The sequence below is a fragment of the Xylocopa sonorina genome, chromosome 10 (assembly GCF_050948175.1).
Source record: "Xylocopa sonorina isolate GNS202 chromosome 10, iyXylSono1_principal, whole genome shotgun sequence".
In the NCBI taxonomy this organism is placed as follows: domain Eukaryota; kingdom Metazoa; phylum Arthropoda; class Insecta; order Hymenoptera; family Apidae; genus Xylocopa; species Xylocopa sonorina.
In genome coordinates, this window is record NC_135202.1 from 5,169,630 (window position 1) to 5,193,279 (window position 23,650).

The following is a 23,650-nucleotide window of genomic DNA, read 5'->3' on the forward strand; positions in this document are numbered from 1 at the left end:
TAAATTTTTAAGGAAGTTATTAATAATATTCGAAGTCCGAAATAAATGCTGGATATTAATTATGCAAGGATGGACGCTGCTGATAAATTGAAAAAATTTCAGCCCCTTGCGTTATTTATTGGCAGGCACGGAAAGCGCATGCTGTATTATTTGCGTAGAAGGGCGAACGTGAAATATTGAATAAAGCGAGAAATAAATTTCGCCCGTAAAATATTATATGGTTAAGCAAAATCAGATCTCGTTTCATGTACAAATATTACCTAATGAAGCTCGAACGTGCTCAAAATTGTATCAAAATTACAAGGTACATCGAAGTTTGAAATAAATTACCGGGTAAACGGTGTTAAAATATGGCTCATCATGATATTATCGGTAATGTAATCATTTTCAGCCTATTTACACAAATTCATATTTCTGCGATATAATTAATATCTCTTAAGATTAAACATTGATACTTTAATTGAACAACTACTTGTGGCCTTGAGTTATTAATTTGATAGCTGAGAATTTTCACACAAAGTTATTAGTTCGTTGACTCACAATCTGTTCGATCCATATAGTAGATCATCGCTTATAATGGATGTACGATTTTATGTACGCAATCCATCTTCCACATCGCTGTACAGTTTCAATCACAGCATCCACGTTCTACTTTGGTTATTTCATATATATATGTATCGTGTGAATAATTCTACGCTTAAATTTCCAATAAATGCATGAATATCCGTAGTCTGGATACGAGGGCAAAGAAAAACTAATCGACGATAGCAGAAGCACGGATTAAGCCCCGATATACGACATCTGGGCAAGATTAAATAGAAAATTAAGACCAGTTAACTTGCGAAGTTTAATATAAAGAGGCTTTTTTTCACGTTGGAAGCGAGCTGGGTAATATTAGACTTTTGTCAGTGATGTAGGGCGTAAAGGCTTTTATCGTCTACATCCCGGATACAGGGTGCAGCAATGAAAGTGTATAGCAGTTACATACATGTCGACGCGCGGGCGTAAAGGGTTAAGAGCTATCATAAACGGTTTCCGTTATTAAATCCTCCATCGAATTTACAGTTTCGCAATTTGTCGTATTAAACATTTCACCGTGCGCTGTGGCCGGTTCCTACTTTAAACGCGTGTCGAGAACGTCAAATGAAACTGAATGTAGATTACGATATAATTAGAGATAAAATAGAGCAACAAATATCTCAATTTACGTTTACTTTCTCGAACAGAAAGGAAAATAGAGATCAGTTGTTAATACATTTCGAAAGCAACATTTCTGAACATCGTGGTTCGTGGAGAAAATTGAAACGTTAAGTGATAGCTCTTCGTGATAGCTAGTGAAAACGGTCAGTCTATGGTCAGACAGTGGGTTGCGTAGTGAACTTGCTCGCAATTTTTGAGAAACTGAAGAAGAAGCTATTCGCGTTGATACTAGCGGTCGAAGTATAGAGATTTATTTAGTTTGGAATATCCAAGTTCCATCTTTTGATTAAAATTCTTAGGTTGATTAAAAATTTCCGTTCAAGATTCTTCGGTTAATTAAGAATTTCCTTCGGAATCCTTAAGTCGCATCTACATTCACCCACCGCGAACGCACCAAGTTTTCTTTCTCGCGGATACGGAAGTTTCTTGTTTAGTATCACGAGGTTTAATAAAAACGATACCGGTTAGGGGTGGCTTTAAGAGCCGCTTGGACAATCCCGTGGATACCAGCTGAACATAAATAATTTAATTGGAGCATCAATATTCAGCAGCGGGAAAAAGCGAAAGCGCGGGCCAGATATAAAGCGGAACTGTCATTCAATCGATATTTTCGTGGTCCCGGTTTCTCAGATTCTAGAGCTTCATTACCGTTTCCGGGTCACCTGCAACGTGGTCCTCGTCGTGCATGAATATTTAGATGCACTAGTAAATAATTACATTTTCGGTAATTACAAACTTGACGTTCTCAAGTAACATCTCGCTTTATTAAATTACCATAATAAAACATCATTTCACAGAAGACATTGTAATATTGTATTTCTTCAAGATAGAATCACTTCCTTTGGAATAATTACTATCTTATATTTACCCATTTTTTAGGAATTTATTATAATAAGAGACTGACAAGGAAATTATTCAATTATGATTTTACTAATATTATAAAATTGATTAAATATTCGATCAGCCACTGTAGAAATGAATAATTTTATAATTAACCCTTCGAAGCATCCAATAACACTTTCTTTCAAAAATTTTCACCAGCTGTTCTTTCTTCCTTGGGTCCGCGAAAGGGAACCATAGTGGCCGGTCTGCGGAATGATTTCCTCTGGGCTTCAACAGCGCAGCTGATAACTTCCTTTGAGATACTCATTCTTTGCATCCATTGCCTCAGTCGCGCGATTTTAAACCCCTGCAGTCACTCGATCATGTCGCTGGATAAAAGCTGCGACTGGATACGAGCGACTGCATCCATATCGCATTGAATTCCTTTAACAAGCACTATAATTTCAGCCATATACTATATCCATTAATGCTAACATTTCTTCAGGTGAATTATTTATCGAAGATCAGGATAGACTCTTTTCCACTATGTGTATTTAAATAATTATGACGTGATAATGTAATACATTGTTGCCAACGTTAAAATTTAATACGAATAATATTGAAGATCGGTATAAATATTATTTAAAGTGCGTTCGAACGATCAATATTTATTAATAATAATATCATGTATAAAAAGAATCGTTATATATTGCCAATATTAGTGAATACAATATTGATTGTATGAAGAAAATGGAATTTAATATTGTCAAGAATAGATATTGACAATATTACGTTGACATAATATATTGGTAGCCAGAGGATCCTTCAAGAGAATGTTGGTAGATAGCAAATATTGATTATCTGACGAATCAGTAAAGCAAGAACGTTGCGTTTAAGAAGGATATTTAGAATCTGAGAGAATTTCATATTCACATTAACGACATTTTCCATACGACTACGTTCCTGCAACAATTATAATTACAGAACTCGAACGACGCTGCACATTATACATTAATAAACGCTGCAATAATACATTAATATTCAATAATAATTAACGATCGCTAATTATTCAGTTTATATTAATTGGAAGTGTGAAGCAACTTAGCCCTTCGATTCCCCTCAGCTATATTTAATATCCCTCGCTACAACAACGTATTACACGAACCAAATTATTCATCTAATATTTAACAGAAATGCTGTACTTCTTCAGCTTCGCAATATAAATCCACATGGAACGTACAGGCGTGTATCAAATCAATCGTTCGAGCGCACGGAAATTTCATCCCCCCAAAATTTCCCAACTAAATCCGCGCGACGAACGATCCCCGGAAACCAGCGCGACGAGGACCAATCCTCGGCAGCAGGAACTGAAGACAGCCTTCAATCACGTTATCCTGACTGAAATCCGTACTTGTCCCTGCGCCCTCGGTCCTTAATACGTCTCCATCAGGCGAAGCATTCACCATCGAATCGCCGCCTCGTAGCGGGAGCAATTCATCCCTTGCACCAAACCCGACCCTCGAGCGTCTTCCACTAATTATTTAAACAATCGTTCGCGTTCGAGCTTTCAGGGCCGCGAGACCCATTGAGGAAGCGTATTCGAGTTAGTCGCGGCGAAGGAACGCTGAATGGGCTGCGGAAACGTGGGCACGCGTCGCGTACCCTTAATCCGCTCGACAGGTTGACTGGAAAGCGGTAAAGCAGCGGCCGTGGCGATCGCGTTACTCCATTATTGGTTACTCCATTTAACTTGGCCCACCCTGGCGCCCTGCCGCGTAATCTCCGTGGCAAAACTCGAACGAAGTTTCCCGGAGCGTTTTAGCGTGTACGCAAATGTGCTTTAAATGCGATTGCACGCGCGCGCGCGCAGTCAGACGCTCGCGTGAGAGAGGCAGCCCGCTCCGTCCGGGAACGATGAATTCGTGACAGTGAAGTTCATTTAACGCGTTTATTGTTCGGTCGTTTAGCGTAGTTTCCGCTCGTACGTGCCCGCGATGCGACAGTAATGGAACGAACGCGACGAACCCCCCTTTTTTTTTTACGTTTCGAATCATTTCGCACGCTCCTACGTTTAGAACACTTTTTCAGATTATACTGAGGGGGGCAGAGGGCTCCGCTGTTGCTGTTAGAGTTACTGCGCTAATTACCTTGGAGATGGAGATTCGCTAATAAGCTCTTCGTTGTAGATAAAAATATTTTTATGATCGTTGAATTAATACGATAATTACTCTGAACGATTTGTCTGGATCAATGGAATTTAACGTTATACCAGAGCAGAAAAGCGTGCGACGCTAATAGACGAGGATATAATTACGGAAGTGGCTCAAGCAGTTTACTTGCAGGCAGTCAATTAACGAACGCGATGTCGCATCAAGCGGATATGCATTGTAACAAGCTGGTGGATTCTTTCACGCCACCAGCTATGGATCACGGTGTTGCCCGTTAGGGGGCTATCTCGTGGAAGATAATCGTCCTTCTTGTCGATCAGTTGACCTGAATGAAACGTCAGCCGAATGACCTCATATTACGGATGAAAGGATAATTATTGGCGCGTTATCATCCGATGAAAACGCGATAACGTGCGCCGCGCGGATAATATGGCCGATGCAGGTTGCAGCTGACAAAGCTTTATGCTACTCCCTGGCAATTAGACGGGATGAATTAGGTGCTTAGATATCTCTGCGGAGGATTTGACGTGTCTACTCGCGGGCGCGTGTATTTATTTAAGTAGTTATAGCGCGTAATAGCTCTCGAAGATTAGGCTCGATCAGGCGATCAGCTGTCCCACCCCGTTCGAGGCAATTATAATTAAGATCCCTGAGAAAAGTGTCGCGAAGTGTTACGAATCAGAGGGAATCGTGGAAAATAAATTGGGACACGACGAGACGAACTTCGACCGGGTCGAAGTAATTACCCTTCTTAACCTCTTGTTAACCTCTTACGAGTCAATCTTCTTTCTTAGTCCTTGTAATCCTCTTAACCAAATTAGCAAGTCAATCCCCTTATTTCATCGCCGAGTCTTTTACCGTTAACCTATTGCTAGTCAATCTGTAACCTGTACCAGACGCCTTCTTCTCGAGGAAGAAAATTTCAATCGAACCCTGTATAACGTCTACAATAACTCATCTATCGCTCGTCTATTTTAATTTCTATTTTCCTCTCTACACGCACCAATATAAAATCTTTTCATCCCAAACAATCTCTACCAGATTCGACACAGTTTTATTTACGCGCGATCAAACAGAAATCGCACAATCGCCGAAACGAGAGCCGCTGAGGCCCCAAAAGCAAAAGATTAAACAACACCCGCACTAGTCGCTGTTTGCGTCGATCGACACCGTTCGTAACCTCGCACTCGCGTTACTTTCCAACTTTTGCGCCATCCTCCTAGCAGGGGTGGTAGCAGCCCCTTGCGCGAGGACGTACATCCGTGGTCCCACCCTTTTCGATGCCAACGGAGTCCTAAATATCGGACAACGCTTTTAACCCACCGCACTCTGAACAATCCCCCTCTCTCTCTCTCTCTCTCTCTCTTTGGCGAACGGAACGCAAACAACATCGAACAAATTTACCGACTCGGCGGGCGGCGGCCGGAAACAGAGGGATCGAGCGAAATTTTCGCGGCACGGGCGCAAATCACGGCCCCGTCCCGTTGTTCTCTTCCCGCGAGCGGCCTGTTACCAACCCTCCCTGCATCGAAACCGCATCACCGCGATTACCAGCGAGATTCGTGATTCGTTTTGCCGGCCGCTATCGTCCCGATAAAAGTATCGGTTTAAAAGCCCGGTTCCGGGTCCTCTATCGGCTGCGGGCCAGCGGGGATTTCTCTGCGCTTCCGTTTACAATGGATACCAGGGGATATCCCCCCGCTGATTCACGGTGTCCACGGCCAAGGGATTATCGCAATGTCAGAGTGGCGGCGACGAGGCAAGGGGGCGGGAGATTGTTCCTCTGCAACGACGATCGCCGATGTTTCGATAAAGAACGATCGCTGATACGCGCGTTGATTGGGAACGTGTGTATAGTATAGATAGAATAGTGGGAACAGTATACCAAATGGTAGGTAATTGGTGTTCATGCGAATTTGTATTTTGACGAATGCGATTGAGCGAATTATATTTCTGTTTAGGGTCGCGGTTTGAATATTTTAAGAGTTGCTTTGTAGGTGATGACTTTTGTATCTCTGTGTGGGATTTGTGTTTCTTTCATGGCAATATTTAATTTGTTATAAGTGGAGACACGATTGGAGTTTGTTAGTGATTAATGATTAGTAGGGAAATTTCTTAGCAGGAACAATATACCAAATAGTAGGTAATTGGTGTTCATGCAAATTTGTATTTTGACGAATGCGATTGAGCGAATTATATTTCTGTTTAGGTTCATGGTTTGAATATTGTAAGGGTTGTTTTGTGTGTGATCATTTTTTTTATTTCTATGTGGGATTTGCGTTTCTTTCTTAACAATATTTCATTTGTTATAAGTGGAGACACGCTTGGAGTTTGTTAGTGATTAGTGATTATTAGGGAAATTTCTTGCGAAGTGGACGGAGATGAATTATTTCGCGGAATTGAAAAGCTTTAGAACCAGAAACCTTTAGTGGAGGAATAGAGTTCAATAGGGAACTACTGTTTGAATTTTATTAAAGACCACCGTCGAACGGTCGTTGAAGAACCGTGAGTTACAATGGCGGCAAGAACCGTGGCGTGAAATGAATCTCGAACCAGGAAGTATCGCAAAAAACGAAACGAGAATGGTGTCCAGCGATGAAAAAGGAAAATGCGACTGCCTTCGTCGTGATTCTTTGGTCGAGGGCCGAGGTTCCACACCGCGTTATTTTCGTCCGAATTCATGCCGGTACAAAGCCCGGCCACTTCTGTCGGATTTCTAAAAGCATTCACTCTGCCACCAGTTCTTACGTGCAGAGAAAGTTATATTATGAAAAAGGTGCTGCCAAAATTGTATATGCGCGCTTGTTGACTTCTTTTATCCATACAGAGCGTTCCACCATTGTTGGTTTTGATATTAATTTGCTCTATAGAACCATTGTACAAAATCCCCATTGAGAGTTCCTATCGACACCCTTATACAGTCACAATTTTCACTAAAGAACCATTCTTGGTCACCACTATCCTATGTAAAGTATATTGTGTATCAAGAAATTTCGTTTAATGAAATATTATGAAATACAAGTAAATGATAGACACGAATTCCATCTTTTAGTGTTAAATAAATTCTAGATCAGCCATACTATCTTCAAAAAACAAAAATTCTGTTACAATAGTTATAAACCTCTACAAAAAATTCAGTCGTGACGATCTCCACTTAACAATACAATTTTCTATAAACCCAACGATTCTGCCACGGCTATAACCAAGTACACTTTCAATTAGAAGCTATTACACCAGCACCGGATGCATCTATCGAGACAAGTTTCAAGTATACAGCGCCCTATATCCATCACGTTGTTACGACGCTGGCAACGTTATCCTAGCGAGGCGACCAAAGAACCAGAAGCACCCAGCGGGCAAAGATAAACGTGTCAAAAATTTCTTGCTCGTTTACGAGTGGATCGCGTGCCGCGAATGTCACCCGGGTAAACGCGCCCCGTCACGTGAGAGTCACTCGAGAACGCGCGGCGGGCACGCTTTAAATCCGGCAAAAATCAGGGGTCAAGTCGGTTTTCTCGCCCCTTTAAACAGCGGGTATCGTCAGCCCACGTGACAATTTCTTAACTCGCAGCCGCGTACGGCAAGTTTTACGACCGGTTTCCGGCGGGGCCGCCACCCGTTTGCGCTTTACGACCGCCACTTCGCGTCCCCCGGTTTTTCGCCATCCTAAAACACCGTCACGGCGAACCCCTTTTTCCTCGCTGCTTCCATCTTCGTCCGTCGGATTTCGTTCGCCACCGCTTCCACGATCCGGCGTCTTTTATGCGCCAACGGCTTACGTGCCTCACCAGTTTATCGGTAATTGACCTTTGGCTGCTCGAGAAGCCGCGACCGTGCGCGGTTCATTTGCAACCACCCTCGCCAGGGCACACCTGAGAATGTGGAAAATTAACGGAGAAGGGTGGCAAACGAGACGGGTGTAAATAAATCGTGAGATTCGATCTGTTCGCGAGGACGATCGGGCATTCGTTGCGGATTGTTTTAAGCGTTGCAATAACTGAGTTGAATACAAAATTTGCTCTGGTTCTTGGTTTTTCAAGCGAATATGATCAGTCAAAGTTGAAAATAGGTGTCTGTTCCAACTATCCGAGTTATAAACCATGAGTGACGTGTCCTGACCGATCGTAGATTTCTTTCGATCACTGCAATCCAAGAAATGGACAAATATAGGCGGCTGTCAGATGTGTGGAGAACTTTGATCAACGGAAAAGGGATCTCGTGGAATTTTTGCTGTCACATTTTTGTTAAAATATTGCTACTGTCGCGGAGAAATTGGTCACTAATATGGAAACTTGAATGTGTTTCGTATTTTCTATTTTTTTGAATTACTGTTCGTTTTTATTGCGAACGAATATGTTGCAAAATAGGTATCAAGCTGGTTCTCTTTTTTTGACGACGACTCGGATACAGGAAATATTTACACGAAACTGGAGCAATGCGTTCGGATGTAAAGTTTTGAATAAAATAAACAAGTTGGTTATTGCATTACGTAGAACTCCAGGACGAACTCGTATTACGCTTAAATCCAGGACGAGTTTTTGCACTGGGAACACTGTAAGCTCGACTGCACTCTCGATTTACACGGATTAGCGAATCCGCACAGGAATGAAGCTTTTTTCATTTCTATAGCTTCCTACCCCTTGATTTACTATACACGAGTGCGCGTTTACTGTTTTCTGAATTGGCGAGCGTAAGAGCAACGTCTCGAGATGTTGACCCTTTTTTGCCTAGAATGCGGATTTAAATACGTCCTCCCTGTTCTCATTTCTTTTAAACTTGGTACGAAAAAGACGCATTCGAACCATGATTTCTGTTTAATTTGTTACAATAATGAAATTGCCAGAATGGAATAAATTTGACGATGAAAAATATGTAACTCGATAGTGGAAAGACATTTAGCTGAAATAAATCATCGAACGTCGCGAATGATTTAATTTATCGATGAAATCCATCGTCAGTGACCAATCATAAATATTAGTCGTTAATCACCGATCGTAAATTAAAAATATCAATCGTTAATTTTTAACCGAACTGAAATTCCGTTTGATGTATGCTTCTACTGCCATGAATGATATATTTTACACCTACGTATTGCAATATTAATTTCACGGAAAGAACTTTAATGGCCGGTTATTAATCAAATTACGACAATAAAATAATTAACTAAATCGTTAATCCACTTAACAAATAACCACCGTATATCAATCCATTAAATTCAAATTGTATTTGCAATTACCACCCACGTTAATCATTAACTTCAACAAATATCACACAACCCACCCTTCAACCCTGCTCTACCACCAAACCCAAAATATCCCAAGAAACGTCGATCCATCTTCATCAGATATACATCGTTAGACGAAACGCAAATTATCGATCAAAATTGCCTTTCAATCAAGCACGTTGTCCTAAAATTGATCAACCATGAAACCAATCTGGAAACGTGTCTCGAGTATACCAAACACGACCATAGTCGACAGTAACAATGCAAAAACAATGTATGTAACAATAAAAATCTTATCCCTCAAAAGACGAAGAAAAAGTTCAAAATGCGAAGCAGATATTTATCGTCTTCTGTCATATCACTTCCATGGTCCAGTGTTTCCTCTGGTAGTCCTCGCCACAGTGTACAACACTAGTAAGATGGCCGCCACACCATCGATTCGACCTTCAGAATCCATCTTTCTAAAAATTTCATCAATTTCCACGGCGTTTGCTGGCGATTCTATTTAGCGTTGATGGAGCATCGCGACGAGCAACGTTGAATCTTTCCATGCTCGTAGAAATGCTGGTCTCCACCCTCGAACGGGTCAGGCAGTTGCAACCCAACCCCCTCCAGTTCTATGGACCGTTCTTCGCGCGGTACCATCTGCATTCTCAGCCTGGGAGAATTCTTACGGTGGCCGCGCGCGGTTCTTATCGACGTTATGACTCTCACGCTCGTTAACTTGGCCCGTCGCCAATCAAAGGTGCGCGTATAGAGGCGTCTGCACACAGCCGGGCTTTGTGCGGGGGAACGGAAGTCGTCGGAAAGTTCCAGTTGGCACCGAGCGGTTGAATATCCTGCATGCAATTACTCGCCCAGGCATCGCGCGGGCACAAGTTCCTCTTGTTGTTGCGCTGTTGTTGTTCGCGTCATTGTTGTTTCACGGTGTAGCGGCTTTCAGAATCGTTCGGCTTTAAGGGATCCGCCATTCGAATAAAATTGCGAGATATGGAGCCAGACGAGAGTCGAGCAGTTGGCTCTGAATGCTAGTGACGCGAGTTTCTTTTTAATTGGAGTTCAGGTTTTTCGAGGAATTTAATTCGAAAATGAATTTGTCAGTTGATTTTATAGTTACTATAAAAATGAGATTTATTTTAATCTATATCGACACTATAATATCGTAACGTTATAAAAGTCAAAGAAGATTAGTACAGTCAGATTAAACATGACTTTCGTCCTTGTATCCCTCGAAATATTAATTTCGTTGAAAAAATACGCGAAGCAGAATAAGGTTGTAGAACGTTAACATTTGTTATTAAATAGAATCTTCCCCTTTGATGTCTCTTTAAACTTTGGATTAAAAGGACTACAGGACTCGTTCCAATTGCGTGACCCACCCGTTCACAGAATGGGTCGTAGTTCGTGACATAGTTAAAGAGAAGCGGATTCCATAAAAGTGAAATGGTTGTAGTGTATAAAGTCCTTTGGCGCCATGCTTTACTCGCGAAATAAATTTATATCTATTTTCTTATAACTCGTGCTTCGACATCTGCTTGTAAACGACGACGGCGAAAGAACTAGACGCACAGTTGGTATTAAAAAGAAATGTACTTCTCATCGCTCAAACGATATAACGAGCACAATTTTCATTTGCAATTTAAAAAGATGTGATATTGAAATACTTTAGGACCGTCACGAGAGTGCAGCTGAAGGTCATGGAAATTGATAATGTTCATACACAGCTTAAAAGGAGCTTGAGCTAACAACGTACGGTGTATCAAGTTGATTTACGTTCATAGTTTAACTGTTAGCATACGAGAGGCTATCAAGCCACGCCGTAACAAACTGAGAGATTACGGTTCAAGTGAACTTGCACTTACGTATAAACTTGTTACAAGCACTTGTTACATAATTTCGTGTACATATGTATATCAAAGGACGTTGGCAAATTGCGTTACAGCGGTTGCATTACTTGCTTAACTTCGCGTCACTGAAACCAGCAATTAAAAGATAAAATAGCACGTTAAAAAAGAAGAAAAAGAGAAGAAGATTGAATAAACGGACGTAAAAAAATCTTCGTAGCAATCCTCCTCGCGCGCGTCCACTAATTTCAGGCGCGTTACAATTTCGAGCCCCGCTTTCGCGAATTACTTTGCAGAAAATTATTAAACGAGCCGGCTGTAGGTGTAAACAGGCGACCTGGTTGTACCCAAGGCTGTTAGCGCTGGAAACGATGCCACACGACGCGAGAATAGTTCACGGTGGCTGTCCAATTAATCCAAGGCGGCGCGGTAAATTTGCAGGGCGGATGGAAGAGAGGAATAAGAAAAGACACGAAGAGCAGGGGGATGAAACCTGGTGATGGCAAGGAAGAGCGCGGGGGATGGTCGAATCGGGGTGGGTAATAGGAGAGGTGTGCTCGATTCAAAAGAATCATGATTAGAACACGGATTTGGCGCACCGTTTTACAGCGAAATACCGGCAAACGAGCTGGAAGGAGGAGCTGCAGGCCGGTCGAAGAATTTCCTGCGCCGCATTCTAACACGCCAGAGCCTCCCTATGTATATCGCTTCCTTTTAATGCCGCACGACCGCTAACGCGCGGCTAAAACTGTGCAATCCAGGCCGTTACGGTTCAAACGGAAGCGAACCCCGTTCGACTGGTAACACCTGTATTCTTTTTCCCTCTCTGTCGCGACTTCCACCCCATTTTCTTCGTCCCTCGCTTCCCGTTGTTACCTTTTTATTTCTCGTTCCGTTCTTTTCGAGTGCTCGCTCTCTTAGGCAACGTTTAGGGTTCACGGCACGGTCCTGGGAGAGAACTGTGTTTCAACTACGTTTCGATCGCATTGCCGCTCGGTTAATCGTCACTTGACGATGACAATGTGATGATGGAAAGTGAAATATCTTTGATCGAATGCTTTTAATTAAAGACACCATGCGAAGTGGTGAAATAGTGGAGGATCAGCGATTAGCCGTCTTGCGCTGCTATTTAAATTTATATCATCCTGACGATAACAGGAAATTTTACAAATTAGCACCTCTCGTGTTTTCGAAGGATATGCATATAGTAGGCGGCAGGATACAAGGACTTAAATGCGATCCACTCGAGCGATGTGCAACGTGATACTCCTGAAGGTAGAAGCCTTCAAATTGTATGCAGTACTTGACATATGCTACGTACACTAATCTCTATATACTACATTTAGCTTATAAGCCTAGAAAGCACTTCTGCCAATTAGGAGAAGTGCCATTTTTGAAAATACACTCTCCACACTATTCGAAAGATCGATAGAAATACCAAGGTATTATTTCACAGAATGCAGTCATTATTTCTATCCGATAGTAATAACAAGTTAAACTACGAACAAGAAAAATTATTTTCCTTTAGCAAAATGGTCCAAACTTCGAGTCACTGAAAGCACTTCTGCCAATTAAGGGAAGTGCCATTTTTTAAAATACACCCTCCACTATTCGAAAGATCGAAAGAAATACCACGGTAATATTTCACAGAATACTGTCATTATTTCTATCCAGTCTATTTCAGTAACAAATTAAACTACGAACAAGAACAATTATTTTCCTTTAGCAAAATGGCCCAAACTTCGAGTCGCCGTCATATCATTCCAATTATAATAAACTCGATGGTGCTCACGATCAACGGTTGACGATTTGACGATCATCCTGTCTATTTCAGAGTTCCTTAGGGTCTTCATACAAATCCTGACACACCATTATACCATAGTTATCACTTGGCGAGGAAATGTCGCGAAGCCCAAAAATCGTTTCGAGATCTCGGGTTGATTAACGAGGTTCCTTCGTTCCGTTCCTCCATCCGCGCTTCCTTTTGGAAATTTCTGCCAGCGGGCAATCGCGCGAACCTATCTGGCCCGGATATTCGACGAACGAAATTTTCGGGAGGGCGGGCGTAGCCAGCTCGAACAGCGATCGGGCCGAATTGAATCCCTGGATCGTGGGAGTTCCGTAACGCGTGGAATTCTTCGGACACCCGCGATACGTGGCCAGTGTATATAGGAATTTTCAGGATTGCCGCTTGCAGGATGCGAACGTAATCTGGTTGCGAGTCACAGTGTTCGTGATCAGTGGCCCCTGTGAGAGAGTGGATTACATGGGAATATGGGAAGCCTGAAAAAATAACCGTGTTCGATGCCCAGTTTTTAAGCAAAAGTCAATGTATTGGGTTCCATTCGTCGCTTTGATAACGAACTGTCTGTGACGTTGCTCTTATGGTTCCCCAATGGCAGCCTCAGAGTGTTTCCGGTCTGCTTTTCATGGATACCAAACGTTATTGGTGAATATGTAAAGCAGTCGTTGTTTATGGGCTATTGTAATTCTAGTGATGGAGTTAGCGATAGAATTCACGGTATTCGATTGCCATTTTTCGTATATATTTCTTCAGAGAAATATTGAGCTTTACATACATTGCACACGAGTTCATTTATTTTTTTAAATAACCCAATAGTTTGAACTTTAAAAAACTGAATGCTTCATTCGATGGAAAATACCAGCTGCAAATTGAACAAATATTTAGCAATTCTCTTATCTCTCGATCAATCTTCCGCAATATCGAATCATAAATAATCGTGTCGGAAACAGGTAGAAACAGTCGAGCAACATTGCATTAACGATCTACCTCGAATAAAGCCATCCTATTTACTTATCCTTTTTGTCATCGATTCGCAATTAATTATCTAGAGGAAGAGAGTGTGTGTGTGAGAGAGAGAGAGAAAGGAGTAAAAGAAATAAGCTCACTTTATCGCAATTCAATCGTTATCCGAAAGATTTACCGCGCTCCATAATGGCGGCGTAAGAGGGAATTTATGCCACGCGGCTGTCGATCGATTAATGACACTGCAATAATCGGGGGCCCGAATAAGAAGAGTAAACGAGCGCGAGCGACGGAATCATCACGGTAGATCGTTATCATATATAGACTGCGAATTAGAAAAAAACGCATTAGCATCGGGGCAATCGTGTCGGGGCATCGAGCGGGCTAAACGCCATCCAGGGGGGATGTCACGGTGATATTGGCAGCGCGAAAATTTATTCGCCCAGTCATTTCGCCCCGTTCTGCAAGTTTTATCATCGATCGAGCGCTCCTCGTTATTCGAGCGTGTATCTCCGCGAAAATAGTGTGACACGCGCAAAAATGAATTAATAGTACGGAATTTTCATCCGGCGACGGTAATCAGATTAAAAGCGTCCACTGTTTCACCTTGAATAATGGAAAATTTAATGAATAAGGGAGAATTCGAGGATATTGAAAAATATGGGGAATTTCCCGTCGCCGTTGCGGTGTCCGTTAGAATTACCACGACCGCGTAATCGCGGGTATTATTAATAGAAAAATGTACGGTTCGGGTAATTGGCATTAATATTTTGGTTAAATATTTCGTTCGTCTGTCTGCGAACGTAATTACGAGAATGGAATTCCCGCTGAGAAATCTCTGATTCGCTGTTATGTACGATTTACAAAGGGAATTTTTAAGCACGGAAGCGAGCTGTACTTTGTGCTGTACTCTTGAAAGTAAGTGATAAATAAGGAAACCACAGAGAATATAAGTTGATTCGTCGTGTTAAAAGAAGATATCGCGAAATCAGGGAAACAAATTGAGATATAATGGAGATCGTCAAATTTTCTGTGAACAATTTCATGCTTCCCGGAAATAGTACGGAAGAAAGGAAGCGCGAATGGTAAATATTCTCTTGTTACAACGGAAATGGCAAAATGAAATTCTCGGTGGGGAATTGTAGACTCGACAGAAGTGAGAACAAAAGTGTTTCCGTCGGAATAAGGAACGAGTGTATGTTTGGATAAATCAAAGAAGTTCTCAAAAATAAAGGGACACGGAAAAGGTAGCGAGTTCGAATAGTAAGGGAGTGGATGCGGAATTTGAAACGAGGTCAGTTTGAAATTTTTATATCATGCAAAAGAATGAAAGAATTCCGCGTTGAAACTTTGTAGTTGAACGCCGCGTCTGAATCCTACACGTTCAAATTTTAAACAGTTTCTCTTGCTTCCTATCGCGTTACGCGAACAATATGTATCGTCGAGCAGAAATAAATTCTTCTAATATACTAAAAAAATAAGTAAATATTACAACTATCGACAGACCATTTTTCTTATATCGAATGAAAAACTGATGCATCGTGAGTTCTGCGACAACTTTCTTCATTCTAACCCTTTTACTATTTCTTATTAACGCGTCGCCAACCACTGTGCACAAACAAGAACCATCTCACACACTTTTCTCCAGTTATTGTCATTTTATTAGAAAGAAAATATATGTATTGCGATGCAGAAACGTTGGAAATCTTCGAACGAAGGAATCTTAAGCGCGCAGAACCAAGAAACCAATCTGCACGCGAAGTCTCCGCTGCTTAACCGGAAACAGACACGCAACTGGGCAAGCGCCGCGTTCGACAAACAACTGCGCGACGCGGCCAACAATCGCCAGCAAGGCAAATAAGCAATCGTGCTCCGCAAATATTGCACACCGTAATATTTGGACAGCGTCGACGCACAGGTGTGTCCCATCAAAGATAACGCGATCAGCGTTAACGGGAGCTTGTCAAAGAATACGTGCGTACACACCCGCGGCGAGAGCTTCGAGCCACTACGTGATCCAGCCGGTTCTCGAACCCTTGGACAAACAGCGAACAACTTTGAAATAACTCTGCCTCCGTCTCTATGACAACGTCTTGTCGAAGTTTCACCAGCTAAGGTTGCATTCAATTAGACAAATTGTTCGACATTTTCTAAGAGAATCGTGAAATAACTCGTGTTATTTTCAATTCGATTGGTTCCAATATCGATTTTCATTGAGAGCGTCAAATTCACAAAAATATTCGTAAGGATTACGATGTTATCTCTTTCTTCAATAGCGATCATTTCTTGCACAAAATCAAAGGAATCAACCCTCGCACAAATTTTTCAATACGCCAGCGTCAATTCGAACAGCGCGAACGTTTCACGAAATACTTGGGGGTCCTGCACAATTAAGTGAGCCGTGCAGAAGCGCGACGGGGATACGTACGCATGCAAATGAGAGGCGAAGACACGCACGTCACGGAACAACCCCCGTGCAGCCTGAGCCGCGTTTTGCACGTCGTAAATCATAGCCACCGCAACGGCGCCGGTGGGTTTTTGACGCGTTCTAGAACGCTTTAAAAGTAACCATTAATTATCGAGGGTGACGCGCACGGTCATCGTAGCTAGTTCGGTAAGGGTCACGTAAATCTCGAGTGTACATCTGTCGCCGTGGCGGGCCACGTCCGAGGAATAAATTCACCCCCTGAAAAGAATCGCGAGCGCGAGGCAACTGGTACGTGCGCGAGTCAGGAATTAACCCGTGTTGACCGATCAAGGCGATCGTTCGGTGTTTCCTTTTCTTCTCAATGCATTCTAGTAATCGATCTTACTGAATCGCTGCTCCATGCGATGTTCATCTATGCTAAGTGTTACAAAATAGCAATCTGTACGATTGCCTTGGTTCTACGTTTGTGAATAGATTATCGAAGGTCAGATTCAACTGAGAGCACGAAAACTGGTTTGTCAGACCTTAATTAACGTGTCTTGAAATACTTCGAGCTTCCAGATTACGTCCAAGTGCAGCGTCTCACATTTCAATCGCAACTTTTAAAGGAACCTTAAGAATATACGTGAAATTTAATTTCGATAATCGGCTTCGTTTTCAACTGCCTCGAAAGTGCAACCATACCGGTCGCGCAACAACGTATCGCCTCGGCAAGTAACGAACCACGGCCTCGTTTCGTGGCCCCACTCGAAAGCAATTTATTAACGACGATCTATAAATCGTAATTAAAGAATACTCCCGTGCTAACGATGTATTAACTTGAACTCGACACAGAATTCACGTACGAATCGCAGCGATCATTATTCATCCTTTTCCTGTTTTCATTTTAGGCCTCTGAGGGCTGCCCTCCATTCAGAAGCAGCCCTCTTAGAACTCGGATCGCCAGCTGTCTTTTCATCTCTCAGGTAGCAGCAATAATTATTGTACCTTTATGTCCCATTAAATCCATGTCCTTTCTCTTAAATCACTCGTCTGCTTGCTCGTCCGTAATTACACTCCCCTCTAATCATTCTTTCGAATTCCCCGCGCTCCGCCCACCCCTCCTCGCTCCTCTCATACCTTTTCTTCTCCTCTCGTTTGTTTCCATTTCTTCTTTTTATTCCCTCTAATCCCTTCGTCCTCGCCCCCTCCGCCCCTCGCCCCTGTCATCTGCAAACAATTACTTTTCCATCCATCACACGACGCGCGGTCCATCTCGCGCGCCATAACCAGTACCATAAATTATACGCCCGCCTGTATCCATCGCTCGCGTTTCCCGGTTTATTGAATAAGTAAACACGCTTCTTTATTACACGCTCGGTTTTGCCTCGATTAATGAGTTCCCCCGCGGATTTATCGCAAAACGCGACGTGAATCTTTGAGATCGCGCCGTGGGCCGTAAACTTGCCGGGTAAACGAAAGTAAACCCCTGCGTTCCTTTTCTCCTCTCCACCTTTTTAACGGAATGATGCTCCCACCGCTATTGAAATTTATTGCGCACGTTGGGGGAATTCCGCCGAGTACCCTTTAAAGGGAAATAAACCTGACCCTTATTGCTTCAGGCATTAGGACCCACGGACAAGATTTAAAATACGCGCCGTCAGTCCTCCTCGAACCGCTCGAGCGGCGAGACGTTCCTCGGCAACGTTAATTGATTCCGGTTAATTTATCTCGCGCTTCGTCGAATCGAGGATACCTCGATCCTTCGAAAATGTCCAAGCGTTCGACGAACGTTATTTTCTTTTTCTCGTTTTTTATTTTTACAGCGATCTTTCGTTACGCTCGAAAAACCGCCAAATAGCTTTTTCATTAATTGAGAGACAACACAATAAATCCGCAGTATTATTTAAAAAATTGATTATGCCTCCAATCAGTGCAGTACAATTTCGAATTTGTGTAAAAAATTGTTGCGCGAGTTTCGTTCGTCAGCTTTCTACACAACCTGGCAAAATTGCTGGCCCGTGAAAAAAACGCAGATTGTTCATTCGAATTGCGATTTATCGTTCGTGTAATTGTGCCGACAAAGCAATCTCGTCTATGATAACAGCGTGGAATTTTATTCAGAACCAACTTCGTCCCCTCTTTTCCCCTGCGAACTCGAAGCATTATCAGCCACCGTTCGTTAACGTGCACGATGTTGCGCGTTTAAACGCAAAACGGCTACGCGAGGTAACGAAATTGCGCGAAGAGAGCTACACCCGGCATAATTTTCCGCTCGATTCCGCCAATTTTCGAAGCTTCATCCCCCGGAACAGTGACGCGAGGAAACGAGAAACGGAACAAGATCTCGCAGGGAAACCAATCCCCAGGTTCGTCCTGGGATTCGCGCAAGGACGCGACGCCGTATACGCGCAACGTTTATATCCAGCCAGACAAGAACGTCTAATGACAAATTTCGCCGGAAATAAGATCTTGGTCCCGTGGAAGGGCGGAAGGGTGCCGGCGTTGGGGTATTAGCTAAACAGCGACAATTCTCACCGCGCAGATGGAGCCAGGCAGCCGAGTACTTCGCTACAAACGGTTTAATTATCCCGCTGTCTTACGTCCCGATTTAACGCGATGAAATTATATCGTAAAAGGAATTTAACCGAACCGTAATTCACGGGCGAAACGAGAATTTCACGGGACGCGGAACAGCCACGCGAAGAAGAACCACCCCTTCGCCAAGTTAGGGGTGGTTCTCGGGTATAGGGTCAACATTTTTTTTCTTTACGACTTCTTTATCACCGCGCCCCCTGGAATTATGACGTTTAATAAGGAAATGCTATCTGCGTCTAGGGAACCGTCCGTTTGAGTTTTACGGTTACGATACTTTAAGAATTCTCGCGCGAGCTTCGAACGGATTCGCGTCGCCTTGTAATTAAGCATCGACGAACGTTTTCGATAACACTGGTCACGAGAGCAGCGTCGAAACTCTAATTCGAACGCGAGCTGCTTTCGTTCGAGCACTGTGGAACTTCGCGACTGCGGACGAAACTCGAGGAGCCAAGGACCATCTAACGATCCGCGCGCGAGAAACCTGATAGATCAGCCTGGTATCAGAAATCTCGCGAGAGACGGCTGGCGATCGAGCCGTGCGATCAAAATCTGCTGGCGAGTCGCGAGTTTCCTCGTGTAAATATTTACGATCACTTTTCTCGGCAAACAGACTCTCGAAGCTGATCCGAGGCGCGTTACTCTTAATGGAAACGAGGCAGCCCCCCCCGAATTTAATGGAACGCTCGCTCGTGCTCCGTTTCAAGCACGACGTTTCCCTTTTTTTCCTCTCCTTTCCACTTCTATCGGATCCTCGAAGGTTTTTAGCATACGCGTCGGACAGCGCAAATAGCGCAGGGGGTGGTGTTACGTGGCGTACGCGCGCGGTTAATTCGAACGTGTCAGAGGAGAGCGCGAAGGCCCGTTCGTCACGAACTACAAGAGAGCATCGAGAATCGGGTGGAAAATTCGCCTGGTAAATCACTTTCGCTCGTGTTACGCGCGAATTAAGCGCGGCCGCCGCTCGAGATAAGGGCTGCGGGCAAAGTAATCACGAAAATAGTTGCCGCCAAGTTATCGCGCGGTTTATATGGATTTTTAAGCACCACTGCCGCGATTACGAGCGCGCGAGACACAGTCGACCGTTGGATCCTCGTTTTTTCTTGTCGCTGGAAGTCGGAAATGTTGGAATACGATTTAACAATCGATAAGAAGCTTGTTGATTTCGAAGATACGTGGTAGAATTCTAATATCCTGCTTTGAATTAGAAAAATGTTAGGATAAAGGAGAAAAAATTATATTTGCAAGAAAAATTGTGTTCTATTTTGTCGATAAAAAATAACGAAGGATCTGAAGGGTAGCTTCGTGGAATGTGTCGGTTTGAACTCTGAAAAGTAAAAGCGGGGACAATTAACTGGAGCAAGGTCCAACTTCCGTCACTTGACACAGCTTTCTCCCCCTCGACACGTGCAAGAGTCTATCGAGGAAATTTTTAAAGCGAAATTGCCAATACAAGAGGGCCATCGATCCGCTGTTCAGGAATGAAAGCGTACTTTTGTTTATTGGCCGCGACGAGAGTTGGTCGAATGATGAAGAACATCTTGAAGCTCGAACAGCAGAGCAGCAGGAGTAGTTAGGGCATTCGTCGCAGTGAACGTGACGAACAACGAGGACATCGCGATTTATGTCACCACTTAAACGCGTCAAATGTGTCGTATCCCTGACGACGTGAATTCTGCATGCTTCGAAAGGAAAAATGATCGATCTTGATACATCAATTAACATTTATTTAATTTGGTAATCCGAGTAATCTGATAATCCTTTGAGATTCCACCATTTGTGAAATATGTGTAGAATCTTTTTTTCTATCGTAATTTAATTCTAAATCGATTTTTAAAGATTATTTGCTATGCATATTTAATTATCGCGTATTGCTTATTAAACATCGCGTAACACGAAATGATGTGGATTTATACTTTCTTAAGACAGTGAGTGAGAGGTTCCAAGCTAAAGTTTAGGTCGTTAAGTGAAACTATTGTACGATGTTCCTCAACAGCCCATCCTATTATGTATTCCAAGATGTGCCTAACAAGGAAACTTTTCGTTGGTTGTTTAACAGACATTTCAACGACGAGACATTACGTTCGCCGCCCATTCTCAATATACGGAAACACGCATACACGCACATACAATCTGAGTTACGTAAAGCGATGACGAAGTGTCGCCAGAAATTCGCAAAATTACAGACAAACTCTCATCAGACCCGCGATAACTCGACCACAAGAACACAGAGAGACGTATCGAATCGTAAATGGCTGTTATCTTTGAAACGAAACTGGAGAATTCCTGCGAGCCTTTTATAATTCATGGCCAGACCCTGGCTGATACTCTACATCATCAGATTACCGTGAGATCTAATTAGCTAAAAAAAACCGACGCGCGTTCCGAAGAAAAATGCGACGGACGCTGGCAGCGTGCAAACGTACCACCGTGAAGCGCATCGACCGTTCCATCGAGGCGCGGGTCGGCTAATGTAAACCGTGAGAAGTCGTTCTATCCACTCCATTTTCAATATCCACGCGCGTACGTACACCGTGGCGTAGCTCACGCGGACGCTGCCACGGAATCCTATAAACTTTTATTTCGCGCGGGACTGACATATTTCCTCCCTTAAAAATTTCATACGAAGCGCGCGGATGGCGTCGTGGCATGAACGAACGTACGAAGGACCAGCAGCCACCGGAATCCGGATAAATATGTATGCGTCCGCACACCTACACGCGTTCGCGTCAACGTGCGGAACCTCGCTCAGTCCCGTCTTATATCGCGTCCCGTCAATCCGACGGAAATGCAGAGCTCACGTGTCGAACGACGACGTAAACCGTCGCGATCGAAACGGCCACGGTCGTTCGGATTGCCTGGTTTCAGGCGCGCGCCGCTCGAACGCGTTCTCCTCGCTCTCTTAATTAGCCAGCCGTTCGGTCACGTGTGTCAAACACTCGCGATCCAATAACGTTTGACGTATGGCGCGACTGCGGACGATCTCTGCTGTCACGGACGCGCTCGCGAGCGACGAACAATTAGAGACGCGACGAGGTACGTCCTCGCGAGTAACGCCGCCGGCAGACGAGATTTACGGCGCGTAATATCATTACTGCGAATCGCAGGATTCCGTCGAGTTCGCGACGGCTGGCGCGAGCGTTCGTTTTCGCTCGTTTTCCCTTTTCCACGGCTGCTCCGCGGTTCTCCTTTTTCTTTTTTTTTTCTGCTGCTCTCCCTCGTTTCCGCGCGGCCGAGTCGGAGGGCGGCCCAGGAGGCGAGGGCGAGCGAAACCGTAATATCCAAGGGAGAATTTGTTCGGCGAAATGAAATTATCCAGCGACGATCTTGCATTATACTCGCGGTCGAACGTGCCCGGCATAACGCGTCGAACCGTCCGCGTCCCTTTAATACATGGAATACGTATCGAACACGAGCGTAGCCGCGACTCCCTTTTCTCGAGTCGACGGGACCTTCTTGGCCGAATTGCTCGAGTTGACTCGCGGTTCTGCGGTTCTTTCGTGGCGAACAAATTGGCCGATCTCTGTGGCAGGACGGATGGAATTCGAACCGTAACGACGACACGCTGTTGGGGAATCTGCTCGACGTTGCGAATCTCGAGACGCTGGGTCGTCGATCAAGAGGAGAAAAAGGCGAAACGCTGGTACCAGGCGGTGGCTACCGCGTACAGGGATTAAGTCCGCTTCGATTGTGCGGTAATCGCGTGGAACGTCAAAGACCGGCACAGTAATTAAATGAGGCCGTATACCTCGAACGAAACACGATAGAAATGGGATTAATGAGAAAAAGTTGGACGCGACGCCCCGCTCGAACGGTTTTAATTAAGGCGATGGCGAAAAACACCGCGCGCGCGTCGAGCAATGTTTTCACGTGTCCCACATTCGTGGACTCCAACTCGCGATTCTTCCACCGTCCGTTTCCGTCGTCGAATCGGCTCGATCGGCTCGCGCGTTACTTTCTCGAATTAATGCGCGCGAGCGGATGGAACCGAGGGGATGGAACGCGCGCCGCCGGATGTACGTACGCGAGGAACGTTCATCCCCCACGGAAACCGCGGTATCGCGGAAATGCGTCCCGCGAGGCTGATAACCAACCGGAGTACCGCGTCGAAATGATCGGCCGCTTACTTATCCCCTCGAAATTACGTTTGCTCGGGTGCAGCCGCGCGTACGTTAAATATTTTCCAACCGCGCGGAGCCCATTCCCGGAGATTCTGATCGTCGATCGTACGTCGAGATCCCCGAGGGTCGCGGGGCTTCCTGGCTGTCGCCGCGATCGTTAAAGGACTCTCGTTAAAGCAGGAATTTACTCGAGAGGAAAATGCAACGCGCACCTGTACGCAACCGGTAATTTCGTTCTTTCGCCTTCTATTTTCCTCCCTCCCGCCTTTATCTCTTATCGCGCTGTTGTTGAAGACACCGGAAGAATGGGGGTGAGATAACGGTAGGAGGAGAAAAAAAAAAAAAGAAACGAGCAACGAGAGAAGATAAAAATGTTATCCGCGCGAATATTTTTCTCCCTCGAGGCGCAGCCTTAAAGTTAACCGGCCGCAAAAAGGGGAGGAAATTCCAGATTGCAATATCCCACCGCCTGTCTGCGTTAGGGAGTCCGTTGTCCAAGGAA

General features: G+C 44.0%; 1 protein-coding gene across 1 annotated transcript in view; it reads right to left on the minus strand.

Annotated features, from left to right (window-relative positions):
- Positions 1-23,650, minus strand: part of LOC143427943 (acid sphingomyelinase-like phosphodiesterase 3b) — a 65,967-nt gene that overhangs the window by 41,807 nt on the left and 510 nt on the right. The gene's annotated exons all lie outside the window — the stretch shown is intronic.